Genomic DNA, 17,635 nt, shown 5'->3' on the forward strand with positions numbered 1-17,635 from the left:
GAAACAGATCTTTCAATCATTTTTCGCATACCTTGTAACAGACATGGCACACAAACCAGGATGCAAAGGAACATTACTAAGCATAGCCCTCCTAGCTTGGCTAGTCCTTTTAACCAGCCACTTAGACCCCATTTCCCGAATAATTTATCCAACCAGTCCCAGGGGTCTTCCACTCTTAGCTTCTGTACTCCTTCCTTTAACATCTGAATGCTGCGGTGAATTGATTCCGAATGATCAGATAGGTTCATACAACACATTCCCTCCAACTCTTCACACCCATGGCCTTGCGCTAAAAGCAAAAAATCTATCGCTGCTCTATTTTGCAAAGTAGCATGTCGTATAGAATCTACATCCATTAATAATCCCGTTAGTGCTTCAGAGGTTGCATTTGATTGTTTCGCTAGCCAACATCCTAATTTATTTAATGTGACCAAACTCTTTGCTGCTGCGACACCTGGAGCCAAGATTGCAACCGCAGCTATAGTGTTCCGGTTCCATAGGTCGACAGCATCATCACATTGTGAAGTGTAGGCATGTGCTCTGCGCTTACTGCGCGTCTTAGGGGTGCTCCTTCTGTGGTCTAGGATCATAGATGTGTTTGGCATTAGTAGAGTTAATCTTCCCAACGAACACGGCCCACCTTTAATATGAGAGGGAATGCCAGGCCAGGCTCAGGAAACATTGGCCCCTGAATAATTGAAACACAAACACCAATCCATTTTTATGGACCCTAATAGCTCGAGTTCCTGAGGTTCTATTGGCAAGTGATTAAGATGTGGTAGGCATCCATCCCAATTGTCGGTGGCGTGTCGTCCCCCCCCGCAGGCCTCCTTGAAAGGACTAATCAGGCCCAAGTCCCAATTATCTAAAGGAAGCCCCACTAGGCAGGTAGAAAAGGGGTTACCGGGGGAAGATATCGACAGGCAGATGGAATCCTGTCCTGTCTGATTGGCCAGAGTTACCCAAACATTTTCCTTTGGCTGTGAGGGTGCCCATAACGCAGCAACCGCACACAGTGATACTAGCCACAAGACACCCCCCCCCATACTGGCATCATGGTTTACGTTCTCTTTTTGTTCCGTTTCCACCCAAGTCGTTTGTCACACTGTCGTTTGGTACTTTCCCAGTCCGTTTCCCACACAGTCCACAGCTGGGGGACACAATGTGATCTCCCACACACTAGCTGTAGATTCTGTGGTTCGGCGTTCCCCGTGGTATTCCCTTTACACCTTGTGCACCTTCCCGCCCGGAACTGAGAGTGACAATACCAGGGTTTTTTTTTTTTGCAATTATCACATTTGCACAAAGTCCATGCGTGATGTGTTGATCCGGGACACTGGAGGCAGGGAATTCCTGTCACCTCTCGATTATCCAGTTGACTGTTCTCTGCTGCCTGGTGTTCCCAGTCCACAGCTAATGGCAACCCACTTGGTCCCCTATATACCCCGGCACGGCCTGGCCCACTAGGTGGTTCCCCAAATATCGAATAAGATACTTTGTGTAAGTCCCAGTAATCTACTTCAAACCGTTGATGCATCCGTGGGCTCCTTGGGCTCCTTGTCCAGATACGGTCGAACGCAGCGGGCAGGTATCCACCGGGGTCCACGATCTGTGGAAACACAAGCATATCCTCTCCCCCATGTTATAAGATCATAAGGGCCTTCCCATTGGCTATTTTCCAATGACTTGACCCACACCCGAGCCCTTTCTCCTGCTGGAGAAGCTGAGTTACAAGATGTAAAGTGTCTCGCTATTCCCGTGTTAGGGCTGCCAACGGCTGTCCTGTCTTCCCTTATTGTAAGATGATTTAACACATATATTGCTTTATGGAGGCGGGCTTGCGGTGATTCCCCTAGCATTCCCCCTTTTTGTTTTTGTAGTAGCTGCTTGAGAGTGAGATGAGCCCGCTCAACGATACCCTGGCTCTGAGGGGAATAAGGGATACCAGTGATATGTCGAATGCCCCATTGTGCCAAAAAGGCCTGCGTTTTTGCGCTTATGTACCCGGGCCCATTGTCCGTTTTGATCTGGTGTGGAACCCCTAGAGCAGCAAAGGCCCCTTTCCAGTGCCGTAAAATATCTTTGCTTTTTTCTCCGGTCTCTGCGGTCGCCCATAGAGCTCCGGAGAATGTATCGATGGAAACATGCACATATTTTTGTTTGCCAAATTCTCCGATATGAGTAACATCGGATTGCCAAATCTGTAGGGCCTTTTCTCCTCGGGGATTTACCCCTGTTTGGGGTATGGGAACTAATTGCTGACAGTCAGGACACATTTGTACGATACTTCGTGCCGTGTCCCAAGTCAACCCAAATTGTCGACGCAGCATTCGGGCAGATTGATGGAAAAACTCGTGCGACAATCGGGCTTGTGTAGAAACGTCTGGTACAGGGACTGTCCATACGGGGGCAGCGAGACGATCAGCTCGCGCATTCCCTTCTGATATAAACCCTGGGAGAGAGGTATGACTCCTCACGTGGAGCACGTAATACGGGTTTACGCGGCGATTCAACAAGTCCCATACCTGTTTGAACATTAAAAACACTGGTTCGTTATCAACTTCTTTGAGCCAAGCCTTTTCCAAGCGCCTGACAACGTTGGCGACGTACTGAGAATCAGTAACCAAATTTAATGGCATCTCCCATTGGCGAAAGACCTGAATTACTGCGTATATTTCCACCAGCTGAGGACTTCCTACAACATGGTGAACTTGATGTTTCCATTCCCCTTTTTCACACCACACTATAACTGCCTTACCTGTTCGTCCTGATCCATCAGTGAATAAGGTGGGTCCTTCGACAGGTACCTCCTTACTCAACGATTCAGGAATTATACTAATTTCCTCATTAAGGGAGAATAATTTGTGAGATGGATAGTGAATTAGAATTTGTCCCTTAAAGTTTTCCAGCGCTATCTGTAGTTCTAGGCTATTAGCCTCACACCAATTAAGGTGGTCTTTAGTCAGTGGGAGATAAATTGTTTTAAGATCTGTGCCCGTTAATTCCAAACATCGCGCGCGTCCCTTTCGCACAAGCATCGAAAACATTTCCACCCTTGTCACTATCGTTTTTGGTGCTTGATGCGGCAGGAATACCCATTCAATGATGGCTAAGGGATCCTGGGTACCCTTGGTGTCCCATTGGCCTAAGAGGCCCACTGCTTGTCGGGACTGATTTAGGACATACAAGTTAATTCCCAATCCTTCAATTACGCGTTGTGCTTGCCTTTCGGTAAGCACCTGTGATATTTTTTGTAGCGCTTGTTTGGCCTCTGTCGTTAATGCTCGTGAAGATGTCAACTCAGGATTACCCTTTAACAACTTGAACAGTGGGTTTAACATGTCATTATCTATTCCCAGCAATGGGCGTACCCAATTGATAGTCCCTGCTAGTTTTTGCAAGTCATTCAGTGTTTTAATGTTAGATTGCAAGGTTATGGGTTGGGGCTGTATTGTATGTTCTAAAATCTTCCACCCCAAGTACTTCCACGGGGCTTGCACTTGCACCTTTTCAGGAGCTATTTGCAAGCCGTATGTCTTTAACCCCTACAACATATCTTTCATAACTGTGACGAGTTCCTTTGGGTCTCGTCCGGCGATTAAAAATATCGTCCATGTAGTGATAACAAATTAAGTCAGGATATTTGTTTCTTATGGGTGACAACACACGCGCAACATACATTTGACATATTGTGGGACTGTTTTTCATGCCCTGGGGCAACACCGTCCAATGATATCGCAGCCTAGGCCCTTGATGGTTTACAACTGGGAGAGAGAAGGCAAATCTGGGAGCATCTTCCGGCGCTAAGGGAATCGTGAAAAAGCAGTCTTTCAAATCGATAATCACAATGTCCCATTGACGAGGTATCAATGTCGGTGAAGGCATACCTGGTTGCAATGTCCCCATATCTTGAATCACGGCATTTACTTACCGTAAATCATGTAGAAGTCTCCATTTACCACTTTTCTTTTTTATAACAAACACTGGGGTGTTCCAGGTGCTGGTGGTGGGAACCAGATGTCCTTGACTCACTTGCTCGTCCACTAACGTTTGCAACGCGTCGGCCTTTTCCTGTGATAGGGGCCACTGATCCACCCACACTGGCTGATCGGTGAGCCATGTGAGTCGAACGGTGGGCCGAGCGCCAGTGACCCCCGCTAAAAATGTTGATGCGGATCAGCAGTGCCAATCACTAGTCCCCAAGGGCTCAAGACATCTCGTCCCCACAGGTTTAACAGCGCAGGAACCACAAAAGGTCGAAGAGTTGCAACCTGTCCTTCCGGGCTTACAATCTGTATTAAGTTGGCACTCTGCCTGGACGTCGACAGGCCTCCGATTCCCACTAGCCCCGTGTTGACCGGGATGGTTTCCCATGATCCAGGACACTTTGCAGTACTGATGACAGTAACGTCTGCCCCTGGATCTATCATTCCCTTCACTACCAGTTGTTCCGGTTTGCTGCCTTTATTCTTTAGAGTGCAGGTCAAAGTGGGCTGAGTTCTTTGGACAAGCTGAGTCCAAAAAATATTTGGTTCACCTGTGGACCCAAATCCACCAGCTCCCCGGGAAATAGGATCCCGATTACGAACCATACTCTTAAAAGGAACTAGCTGTGCAATCCTACTTCCAGCTGGAATAAATACTGGAGGAGAGGGGGTCCATAGCAACGCTTGCAGCTGTCCCGTATAATCAGAGTCGATAACCCCAGGTAACACAAACAAACCCTGTATAGTAGCACTGGACCTCCCCACCAATAGGGCACTCAGCCCCTGGCCAAGGGGGCCTCTCACATTGAGGGGCACCCTGTGCACAGTCTGATCGTTTATAGAGAGATTGGTGGCTGTGGAGACATCCACTCCGGCACTGCCGATGGTTCTGGCCTTGAGGTGATCCAGGTCTGCTGAGACAGCGGTCTCATGGGGTTTTGGGGTTGGGGATTTTGGGGTGGCATTTGTGTCGGTGCGCACCCCCACCTCGCGCTCGACTTCCAGTTTCCCGACAAGGGTCGACCGCGGAGATCGTATTTCGACCGGCATTGATTAACATAGTGCCTCCCCTTGCAGCAGCACGGGCAAATACCAGGGGGCTGCTGAATTCCTTCCGATCCTCCCTTCTGTACAGGATTCTCAGGACATTGCCGTTTAAAATGCCCCGAGTTTCCACAGCGGAAACACGCTTTGTTACCGGGATGCAAGGCAGCAGCTAAACAGGCTGCAAAAACATCATTCTTATGTGTAACTGAACCCACACGATTGCACACGTCAAGCATGTCTATTATGGTCGGATTTCGCAATGTCTGTAAGACTCTTTTACAGTCCTCATTGGCATTTTCTATAGCCAATTTCATAAGCAATGCCTCTTTGGCTTCAGGATTTTGTATTTGTTTTTGAATAGCTTCTTGGAGCTTGTCGATAAAATCCATATAAGGTTCGTTGGTCCCTTGCTTAATGCTAGTAAAGGATTTTACCGGTCGTCCTGTATCAGGGACCTTTATCATTGCTTGAAACGCAAGGTCTGCCGACTGTCTTAAAATTTCAGGCGCCAGCCGTGCCTGCAGTTGCGGCGTATTGACAGGGTCCTCCCCCATTAACTGAGCAAGTCCCACGCCCCGTAGCGGGTCTCCCGCTCGCCGTTAAAAGCAGTAGCCGAATCAAGGGGAATTCCCTTTCGTTTTAGCCATGAAAGCAATAGGCGGAGGGTATAATCATCATACTTAATTCCACACTTTTCTAACAGCTTCTTAATAGTACATAGTATAGATTCCTCCTCCTTAGTTAGTTGCGATCCCATTTTAAGTTTCCCAGCTGCTCACCTCTGCTCCAACGAGGCAATGATTCAAAGTTCCGGCTCCAGCTCTTTCCTGAGACTGCTCTGTCTCCCGCTGGCTATGACTCGTTCAGCTGGCTCCCCACCGGTGCTCTGTTCCAGCATTTTCGCCCCACGTTGGGTGCCATTTGTGGGGGTGAAAAGCGGCACGGACTCCGGCAGACACGGCAACCAAAGACCTTTATTGCTCTTTGTTAGCATCTTTTATAGCAAGCAGAAGTACACACGCGCTACCTGCAGCTTGCAGATAGGTTATAGCCTTGTGTTCACGCGCATCTATGCTCTAGCAGATTGGCCCGTTCTTCCTGATCATGCGAAATGCCTTCATGGTCTTTATCTTGTTTTTCTCCTTCCAGCTGCACATTCCTTTCTCCGTTGTTTTCTGCTTAAGTGCCTTGTCATGCCAGGTGGTACAGTGTTTGCTCATTAAAATCAAACTCAGGAATGTCCGTTAGTGAGATTCCCATCCCCACAGCTGTCCGCTCATATGCCATTTGGAGGCTCTGTATCTAGAGTCTGCAGCACACAAGGTGAATAACAAGTTAGATTGGTAGGATTTGACTTCTGAGAGAGTGTATATATTGCCTCTTCTCCTCTAGCACTAATGTAAATTGTGTGTATGCCCTGGGGTATAAGATCCAGTGTATTTTGTATTTCTTTCTTAGACACTAGTATGCTCTGAGGATCTAAATATCTTTTTCATATTGTATTATATTGAGTTATGTAGTGCAACATTATTTAGCACTGCCAGCCAGAGAGGAAGAGATGACATCCTCTTCTGTGCATGCTGATCTCTGAATTCCTTTAACATCATCATCATATGTTTCTTCAGATAGGCCTCTCTCACATATCTGTATCAGAAATACAAAAGTATTTATGCCAAGGAGGCAGGACTACGAGTACAGTGTAAGAGAGGTAACTTAAAGGTGTTATTGTTACAGCAGTTCTGCTTCAATTTTGATGATGAAATCTGAATAAATTCCTTGCGGGAAAAGAATACCAGTTTCATGAGATCACAATTAACAAAGATGCACCAATTTCTTCCCTCTGTGGATTAAAGAAATTAACAAAAAATGCTATGCCAAAATTTAGCATCCCAGTTCTACCCTTTCGTATTTCCCGAGTACACATCCAGGAAGAAAATTTGACAGTGAAGCAGCATTCTTTCTTTCACAATTATTGAATAACAAAAATTTTCAGCAAAATGATCCTCGGGAGAGGCCAAACTCGAGAGCAACTAAACGGAAATTAAAAACCAAAAGAGAGAACTTTCAATGGCTATTTACCTAAAGAGAAGTGAATTCCCTGTGCTGTCTTCCAGATTGAAAATCACGTTTACAAAATACGAAACCAGAACATTAAAATACTAGCCACTGATACTCACACAATACTGTAATGTCTTGAATGTTTTAGGATTCTGCTTTGAGCTGTTGTTTCTAAGCAACACATCAGGCACTGTTGCGCTCTTTCGTATGACTATAAAATATGTGCTTTTTTTTCACCTAAATAGTGAAGTTGCTAAAACCTTTGAAGACACCTATGTTAAATGGTGGATTAGTTGATAAAAGCCAGAAGATTGATATCTGATTGTTTTGACTCCTCACTATGAGACTCAACTGGGAACGTTGCTCATCAAAAACTCACATTGAAATGGGAAAAAAAGGTAAGATTAAGAAACAGTATGCTTTAAATATCTTACAGCACCTAAAATTACCAATAATTTTTTTTAAAAAGTTATTGTGTTCAGTAGAGCATGGTTTTAAGGACGTACCTTTATCCTTATTCAGAGATGTGAATTACTGAGTGCGTAACAAGAGATGAATTGAAGAAAGGTCTGGAGGGATTTTTACAGATGTCCTAGTCATGAGAAACTTTACAAAAAGCTTGTGAAGCTGCCCACAGATTTGAAGCTGTGAGAAATCTGAAATGCCATGGATGACTATGATGCTGCTTAAAATTGCTGAGGTTAATGGACTGCATGGTAGGCATTATGAATGTCACTTAACTGCACTGCTTTTATAGAACAGAGTTTTCCTCTTCTAATAATGTTAGTTATGAAGCATGCGTATTCTGAGACAACATAATGGATGCTATTGTTCCATTTGTGAAAACACTTGATGTTTATCAGTGCTGGTGAGGGACAGCATACTGCATAATTCTGCTGTACTTAATTTTATAACGTACATCATACAACGCAACTTCAGATGCACTTTTTTTGCATGCTGGTAGAACATCACAGTTTTCTTCTTCACATTAGAACATACAATAGAAAACTATTCCCACTTTTTTTATAGTCAAGAATGCAAAGTGTACCTCATCCAATACCTTCATTATTTTAGAAAACGAGTGAAGGCTTTCTTCAGCTTAGTGAGTATTTTTTCTGAAGAAAATCGGTCTGATCTTCAATATCTGAAAGTTTCTAATTACTATTTTTTTCCCAACAGGTCTCCTGTCTTTTATCCCCTGCAGAACTAATTTGGACTAAATCAAGACATAAGCAAGCTTACCAAATGCCATGCAACTAGTGGCATGGGCATAAGAGCTGGTAGATGGCAACAGCTACGGAGACTACAGTTCTACGATCAAAACAGTCTTAACTCCTACCTCTTCCCTTCTTTTTCCTCTGGGAAATGTAGATGAGAGCCTGTTTTCAGTTTTGTCGTGGATATGCAAATATGTATGTCTTAATAAAGACCACTGAAAATTTGTATTTGTCAGTTTTGGTGTGTTGTTCTTCTTGTTATGAGCAAATGAAGCCAGCAGACAAAGACCTCTTTCACTGATATACGTCACAAAGCGCTTTCTACAGAATGATAAGATTTCATCAAGTATTTGTTGCCTCTATGCAGAGAGACATTACTCTCAGATTTGAGTTATTCCTAGAATTTTACTGGTGCCCCCTCACCCCCATACGACTGATGCTGATTGCGTGGGATGTCCCCCCACCCCATAGCCCACTTTCAACTGACTGAACACTTGGGATTGGGAAGGATTTTTCATTTACTGTTATGACAGCAAAATTTAGAATATAATAGAGATTGACTACTCACTATTTCAGGAGCTGAAGATCCTTTTTTCTGTAATGTGTAAATCCTACCAGATCCTAGCAGGTTCAAAGCTTAAGTAAAGTACATATTCTAAAAGTTTTGTCATTTGAGCTGCATTTAGCCATTTCTGAAATATTGCGAATAAAACATTCTCTGCCTCTACCTTACAAGCAAGGAAGCATTGATTTGGAGACAAGTGCTTGAAGATTCCCCCTACTGTTCATGGCTCTAAGGTACTAAATTACAGAAATGCCTATAAAGTTCTGCTCCCTCATGCCCATCCCTAACAAACTGTTTTATAGAAGGCTTAAATTAATAATATTACAACAATAAAATTCACAGCTATTGTTCAGCTCCTTATTTGGTTGCTGTCTGTCCTGTGAGTACTTCCAGACTGGAAAAAGGAAAAAATTCTCTCCCCACAGTGGTGTGGCAAAAAAGGGCACACTAATTACATATGTTAACAGATTGGTTTAAAGACATACCTCACAAAAATGGTGGATATAGAAAAAATAAAAATAATAGTTCAGGAAGAAACGTGGAAGCTGGTGATGTTAAGTATGCCTAAAGCACTGCAATTGGGGAAGAACCCCATTGGGCGCTCCATATGCTTGTTCTCAGTGAGTGTGTGGTTTTGGCTTCCTTTGAATGATCTGCCTGCAAAGGAAAAAAGCAACTAAAATGCACGTTTTGTTTCCTGAACTGAGAAATATCTTTGAGCCTTTTACACACATACCTTTTGAAAATGTCTTTTTAATCCACAGTTCTAATTTGGCTTGGACTCAGTCTTCTGTGACGCATCTTTGAAGTTGTTTTGAGTTAGAAATATATATATATTTAGCTTGGTACTGGCTGAAAATTATCTTATTGCTGGTGGTCTATTTAAGATGAATCCAGTCCCTGAAAAATGCCATTGTAATAGACAGAAATCTATTCAATTTTATTATTTTCAGAAAAAGATCATTTTCTTAGCCCAGTAAGGCTTGTCTCGCCGCCTCATTTAGAAGGGTGGCCCCATTAACACTCATGATGTGGGAAGTGTGAGCAAAGGCTACTGCTGCTGTCAGTGCTCTATTGGGTAAAAGAGGGCTAAGAGTCTGGAAAGTGCAGGCTTAGTTTCCCTTTAATTACTATTTTAAGTAGGCATGCTCCGTAATGGGGCTCTATAGGGAAAAAAAGTTCCCTTCCCGAATCCCATTAGCCGAGAGCTCTTGCATCGCCGCTGCAGACCCCCAGCCCCGCGGCTGGACCGGGGCACCGCCCTGCCCGCCCTGGGGTCTGTGGCTGCTGTAACCAGCACTTAACCTGTATGCTTTCCTCCTGAAATCCGCGAAGCCGAACAGATGATGACTACAAATCTTCTTTGAAGGAATGAAAGGGCAATTATAAAAATGTGGGAATAACAAAGCATTTATCAGAACTCTGTGCTGTAAAGTGTGTGATTGAAATGGTCGTATGTAACCTTTCTTTTCCCTCCCTGTTGGCTGTATTGCACATGTTGTCACTGCAGCTCAAATTCGGAGACTATGTTGTGCACCGAATGCTTCACAGTCACTCTGGAGTCATCGCTAAGAATTGAACCCTGAAAGTTTTATGAGATTGTCTGTGTCACCGAACTCAAGAAGGCTACGCTAGGCCCAGATGTGTTTGGTGTTTAGACCGATGCTTAGGGAAAATCCCATCAAACAAGGTAATCCTGCTGTCTTGAGCTAAGCAGGAGAAACCATTAAAGTTCAATGTGAGAATTCAGAAATGAGCTGTGTGTTATGAAATGTAGCATACCTATTCATTTAGTAGTTTTTGTATGCTAGAAAGTTAAATGGTAGGAAAAAGATTAAGTTCTTACTGTTATCAGCACACAAAGTATAATGTAATATGCCATTAATTTACCTCATTCAGTGGGTTTTCAAAGTTTCTATCTTAACAGCCAGCAACGTGAGACTTGTTTTCTGTGCCACCTTTTGTGGAACCCTTAGTCCGAGGAGCCGTAGGAATCTGGATCAGAAGAAAACAACTGAGCTCCTTCTAGCAGCTGGAAAGTCCATAATTTTCTTCTGTATTTATCTCACAAATCTCTGTCTCAGTTCTCTACGGCATTCATCCAAAGTCACCCAGGAGGCAGGAACCGGGTCTCCCAACTGGCAGCTGGTTCCCTGGCATCTGTTTTTGATCAAAAGGCTACAGAATTTGATTCTGTAGTTCTTGGAAATATATGGCTTCTCTGAGCATCTATCTCCTCTCTTATGAAATAACAATAAAAAGAATATATTCACAAAGATATTTTAGGGGTTAAGTAATTAATGTTTTGAGTAGCTTAGTGCAGAAGCACTTTGTATGATTAAGTACTGTTTTAATTAATTAGTTTACGAATTTGATAATGTTCTTTGTGGGCTCCTGCTGTCATTCATTTAGAAGAATGCTGTTTGGTCTTCCCATGGGAGTGTAAAGGACGGTGTGCTCAGAACACAACCACAGCCCTCGTCTCAGTCCCTCCAAATGAGACAGGACTCATTAGCTATTAGCAAAGTTCAGTTTCTTTGTATGTAAAAATGTTGGAACCCAGAGGAAATATTGGTGCTGTTTGGCAGGACTGTGTACATGACTGTCCATGATTTAATAGCAACCGCCTGTTTTCCTAGCACTCCTCTTGATCCTTGGGACTAATATCCCAGATGGCTGTCTTAAAGTATACCTGCTATCATACTTGCTATATAGTATCCTGAAATAAAGTTTGGGGGGATTCTATCAGGTCTTCCCAACTGGCTCATTGTAGCCAGCTTGCGTCCCATTTAGGCTACTTGAGAGATGTCAAAGGGACAGAGAGAGAGTCAGGCCCAATACCTAAATTCCCATCTAACTGCAGAAATAAGAATAGTTGTATGTGGTTGTGCAAGTTTGTACACCTAAACAACATTGGCTTCATTTTCCAAGCTGCTCTTCCCACTGAATATTGCGGATAAGGCACTATTTAGAAATGCAATGCTGACTGTCATGGGTATAATGGCTAGTAATCTGCCAAGAGCAAGCATGGATCACTGTCCTTTTACATTTCAGGAGTAGAGAGAACTCTTTGGTAAACATATCTGTTCTTCAATAAATGCAGTCTCTTTTATGAAAAACTCAAATAATCCACGTTCACGCCAAGCTCAGGTTTCGGTGGCAGCACCCTTCAATTATAGGGGCAAATGTACATTTGGATAGGAAAAGTAGACAGTGAAGTATAATTTTTGGTGAGAAAATACTGCCTGTCCTGTTTTTTCTACACCTTAAAGAGAGAAGGAAAAAGATTATTTCTTGATACAGTGCAGATGCATCTCTTCTTCCAAACTACTACACTTTTGCCACGTTATTCCTTTGTGCCTTGAGGCCACCATGCTTACAAATGCCTCAAGTATTTGAGGAATTTTAGCCGCAAGGATAGTTCTCTAATGCCTGAAAATCACTACTGTCTACCTGTAGGTGGATAGTCACCTCTGAGCCTTAAATTTAGCCTATTCATCTATGCCAATGGTGAAACTCGGCTCTACTTCTGACTTTTCTTCACTTTGCATCGGTTCACTTGCACTCATCTTCAGTTGTTAGCTCTCTGCCTGGTGGCTAGCATGATGGAGCCTGAATCCAGATTGTGGCTTCTAGGTGCTATGGAAACAGAAATAAATATTTTTACCATTTTTTGTATTTCATATTATGTAAGTGCTCTAGTAACAATGCATGGCACAGGGAATGCAGTAATTGAATGTGCTGTGCAGAGCTTACTCTTTGTTGCTTAGCAATTAAATGTATGCACGTAGCAGCAGCACTGACAAAAATGCTAATAAAAGGTGACAAGTTATATCTCCAGAAAAAATTACACAATTAAGAAAAAAATCTCTGACAAGATACAGGAGCAGCAGCAAATGGTACATACTGATAGATCGTGTCCCTCCTGAAGGCAAGATCTTCAGGTACTGGCCACTAGAGGGGCTGAGATGATGGGAATAGAAGGTATCCACATTTATAGCATGGGCTACAGACACACAGTTGTGCAAACATCATGGTAAGGCTTTTTGTTGTTGTTGTTGTTTTTCCTTTATTATTTGTACATATTTTTTTCTGTAAAATGTCTAGAAACCTGTTCTGTTTTCTTTGTTTCATTTTTCTCCTTGGTGTTCAGGTTTGCAGATTTTTCACAGCATCTCTTTCAATTGAATTTCTGACTTTCCTAGCAGAACATTGTGTCACAGTGTAAGATTTTATTTATATAACATGATGCAACCTATCGTCTTAACGTAAATAGATTTATCTGTAAAATTGGTTAAGAACTGCTTCATTTTTTTTAATTCAGAGCAAACATGAAGCAGAGGAACTGCATTGTAGGCTGCAATTCTCAAAAAAGCCCAGCATTTAAAGGCTCCTTTCTTTCTGGGATTTGGATGTTTAACCTTTTGCTCCCTCTCTCTCATCTTTAGTCTTCTTCCAAAATCTTTGTCACTTGCATTGTGCTCAGGAAGTGCACCGCTTCTTGGACTGGTTAATACTTATTAAAACACTCGCTTTGCTGTGGGTAAACATAGTCGTCAGGCTTATTTTAGAGGTTTTTCCGAACCGGCTTGACACATTGTTGCATGAAATTCTTTTCACTACATTAATAGAAGGATTTACAGGCTGGAAGTAATTGTTCTTAGATCGTTTATTAACGTCTGTGGTATTTAGCAAATATTTCTAGTTACGTGCAGGATTTCAATACTTTCTCTTCTAGCAATTCTTTTTGGGTTTTTTAGAGCTTTCCCTCATTAGATTTCTGCTCACCAAAGTGCTGATTCTGCACTTGACAGTCTGCCTGCATAGTGAATTGCAGGATCTGGGCTCAATTTTGATCTATTTATATTATAGTCCATTTCATTTTAACTGAATGCAAATACTAATTTGGCCATACTTGCTTTCAGCGTTATCTCAAGTCGTGCCAAATCATCAGACAGTCCATTTGGAGTTTGGCGGGCTTTTCTGAAACTCCTGCATTTTTGGTCAAGTGCTATTGAAAAATGCATCTATTTATCAAACAAAAGTAGCCTAACTCTTGGCTTGGTTCGACAATCCCAGTTCCCTGTCACATGCCTTAGCAAATAAGATGGACCCTGAATCAGTGCAGATCAGATTGTATTCTGTGTAAATAAAATAAATCAAACTTCTTTTAATTCATGTATTATACCTCCTAAGAAATAAAAATGAAAACATACAGTAAAAATAATGATGACAAATTGGAATATTACTTGACTTCTCTTCCCTGGCTTCTTTATGAGTGTATTGATAGCACAGTAATTGAGATAAGCCTGCACACAGAGCAATGCTGTCATACGGTGCAAGCAGCAAAAGGCTATTCAGAGAGATTTTTTGAGCTAGTCCACCTTATGTTCACTTCACTTGTTATGTTTTTTCCAAAAAGGAGTCTTTTAGCATGAGTTAAGCAGGCAGGAATTAGCCCATACAGATGAAACTATATCTTGACCCCAAGCCAGCTAGGGTAAGGAAGTGATAGTGCAGGATAGCAAGGGAGTGAAAGAGCAACAGATCATTGTGCTAAAATATCTTGTGTGCATTTGGTTGTGGTCTTTTTAATGAGATGGTTTACAACTTGTTCGGGATATTGAAGCAAACATCCAGAAAAGGAAAGATTTGAATCCACTGGGGTGATATAAAAACAATTTTCCCTGATTTCTCTCTTCCCTCTTCCTCCGACTCTAGTAAATGTTATCATGGCAAAATAAGCTTTGTGAGAATCAGTTTGATTTGTGAAATACTTTTCTCCAAAGGCTGCATTTCTGGAAGCCTGTGCTATCCAGAAGTAACAGAAATATTTCATGCCCTAGAAAGATTTTTTTAAACTTATTTATGTATTCCTTCCTTCCCACATTACCTGCAATGACATGCAAACATGGTGTGTGCATGTGTGTATATACGTGTGTGTGTGTGCTTATATGATGAACTGTGAAAAAGCAAATACTTTATAGCAATGTCTACTTAAATGTCTGCCTGAAAATGCGTGCAGTATGTTCTTTTTTAAGTAGCCTCCTCCTGGTAGTACCTTCACTCAGATTCTCACCATTCCCATATAGTGTTCTGTAAATACCCTGTGAGAATGACTAGCAGGGAGGATGATCTTGCATAACAGGCAGCTGACTAATTTAGACCAGGAACATTGATCTACAATGACTGAAATAGTCTCAGTCTTGTTCCGATTTCGACATTGGAAGTTTTGGGATTACACTCATGGATACTTCTGTAGTCCAGTCGCCGGAAGTCACTGTTCATATATTCTATCATTTTCAGGTAGAGCAAGAAAGGGATAAACCATTCCAAATATCACAGAAAGGGTAGGATTTTGTGTGTCATGTGTGTTCCTGACAGAGAGAGAGGACTATGTTAAATTTTTGGAATTACTTCTAGCCTATACCACTTCTGTAGATATATACCATAACAGACCATCTTCTCCATCTTTCTGAGCATGCTACCTCGCCCTCCATACTTTATTCACCTTTCTGAGCACTGTGCCTTGATGTAAGCTGTTCTTCTCTTTTATCCAGTTAGATTAATTCAGGTTTTCATAAAGAGACTGCCTCAAAAAACTTACTGAAATAAAGTCTGTTGTCCATCTCTCACCTGTATCTTCCTCAGTTTTGGACCACCCAAGTAAAGACTGGGACTGTGGGGTATGTTTCAGAGGTACACTAATGGTGCCACTTCTGTGGCCACCTAGCCCACTGGTTTTTGAGACATTGATTTAAATCAGTGCCGGACACTGAAAAGCTGGACACTGCAAAGAGGCAGGACTTGCTTGAGGACTGGTCTGTTCTGGGTCTGAAGCCAAGGGACGAAGCTGAGCTTGCAAGGTGGGAATGCCTTTAAGTGTAAGTGATTGCTAATCAGTAGAGCCGCTTGGAGGTCAGCTGCGGTGTTTTCATTTGATTGATACCCAACTCTTACCATGGGTGTTTATACAGATTCAGTGCCATTGAGTAATATGTGTATGTATTTGCAAACACATGTGAGAGTCCACTGGGCTCTTTCTTTGCCACCATTGAGCTTGCTCTTCATCCATGCTCTTGCACTTCTATTGGAAGAGACCTTAAAAAACTTCAAATGCGCTATTATACATGTGCTACATAAATAGACATACATCTTATATTCTTTGCTACCATAAAAATATGACTCATCACTGCAACTAATTTTGTTTTGAATAACAGCGAACTGGATCTGAATTCCTAAAGTAGGAAGAAGTCGGGGAAGAAATGACTGTGTAGTTTGCTAGTTTTGTTTTAAGCAATGAATCCCTTAAAAAAAAAAAGCTTCATGGAATATATGACCATTGAAAAAAACCCAAACCTAGAACTGTAAAATTCATTGCCTTTGCTTCTGTTTATTTAGCTTTGTATTCTCATTGCAAGAATACATATTAAATGAGAAAAACACAGAAAAAGAATAGGTTAAGAAATGAGTAGCCAGTTGTGCAATTAAACTTTATAGGAAAAGGTGCATTCATTTTTTCTTTTTTTTTTTCCCCAAATATGTCTTGCTTACAGTAATCAGCTCAGCAGTTTTAATCTTAAATTGGTTCACATTAACTGCTTATACCTAATTTGCAGAATGCATCATTATGAAAAAGGTAAACTTGTTTGAGTCAAGATTTTCTTCCTCACTAACAAACACCAGAAGAAAGTGATGGGTAAAATTTAGAACACTATTGTATAATAAATGAGTAATCTGAGAAAATTTAATGCATAGACAACAACAGTCTCTCCTTGCTGTGCTGTTGCTCAGATACACAGCTTGTCTGAATCTAAATATATTGATTTATAAAAAGTGCATATTTGGTAATACATACTCTGTGAGCCTGAAAAACAGTGAACGGGAAGAATAATATTGATATAACTGGTTGCCTATTTGAATAAGCCCTTATAGGAGTACAGTAAGCTACAGTGGAGTTAAGCTTTTAAAATTACATTGCAATACATGTTTTGGCCTGTGACTGGGAGAAAAGGGAGTTCAGAGACATCTACTCAAAGGCTTTTTTTTATTCCTGGTCAGTGCAGAAGAGGAGCTCTTCTGTGAGAATAGCCCGGGACAGAGCCCACATCTCAGCAATGGAGAGGATGAAGTTAGACTTGCATACCATTTTTAAAGTGTGTGATTTGGCGCTCTCAGGATTGTCAGGCTCCTTTACAGTATTAGTAGGTTACTGGAGATATTTGTTAATCAATTGATAGAAAAGAATAGCTTGTTCTTTGTTCCGTAGAGAAAGCCTCTGCAGCAGAAAGGATTATAAACATCCTCTTTGATAATCTCAGCATTTTAAAACATTTATTTAACTTCATATTAACTACTGATGCTCTGTTTGCTACTGAATATAGATGTGTTTATCAAGATATTAGTGGGAAATACTTTGGCTGTCTATTTCTTATGAGGCACTGGTGGTAAGGAGTTCATGAACCCTTTGCCTTTGGGACCCATTCTTTTCACCAGAATGAGAGTAGCCTTCAATCTGTGGCATTTTATGGATGCTGCAAAATTGGTCTGGCAGGCTTGGTGTTGGAGACCATTCAAACAAAGAGGTAGGTTTTGGGGAAAGCTTGGTTTTATTTTCATCTGCTCAGACTTTGCAGAAGGTGAGGTGGCTGAGGCTTGAGGTTGGCCTCCTTGCTTCCTCCTGCTGGAAATCCCTGCCAAGGGGACAGAGGCTTGGACTGCTATTTTGAGTACGTGCTGAGCTGTGGATAAATAAAAGACAT

General features: G+C 42.0%; 1 protein-coding gene across 11 annotated transcripts in view; it reads left to right on the top strand.

Moving 5' to 3' along the window:
- Positions 1–17,635, top strand: part of DLGAP2 (DLG associated protein 2) — a 494,722-nt gene that overhangs the window by 117,104 nt on the left and 359,983 nt on the right. For 3 of the 11 annotated variants that reach the window (XM_076332883.1, XM_076332884.1, XM_076332885.1), the window contains exon 1: positions 12,868–12,909. The exons of 7 other annotated variants lie outside the window; for them this stretch is intronic. The gene's annotated coding sequence lies outside the window, so the exon portion shown is untranslated. Of the gene's footprint in view, positions 1–12,867; positions 12,910–17,635 lie in introns of those variants that run through there. One more of the 11 variants, XM_076332881.1, reaches the window with a different exon arrangement.

This window comes from Aptenodytes patagonicus, chromosome 3 (assembly GCF_965638725.1).
Source record: "Aptenodytes patagonicus chromosome 3, bAptPat1.pri.cur, whole genome shotgun sequence".
NCBI classification, from domain to species: domain Eukaryota; kingdom Metazoa; phylum Chordata; class Aves; order Sphenisciformes; family Spheniscidae; genus Aptenodytes; species Aptenodytes patagonicus.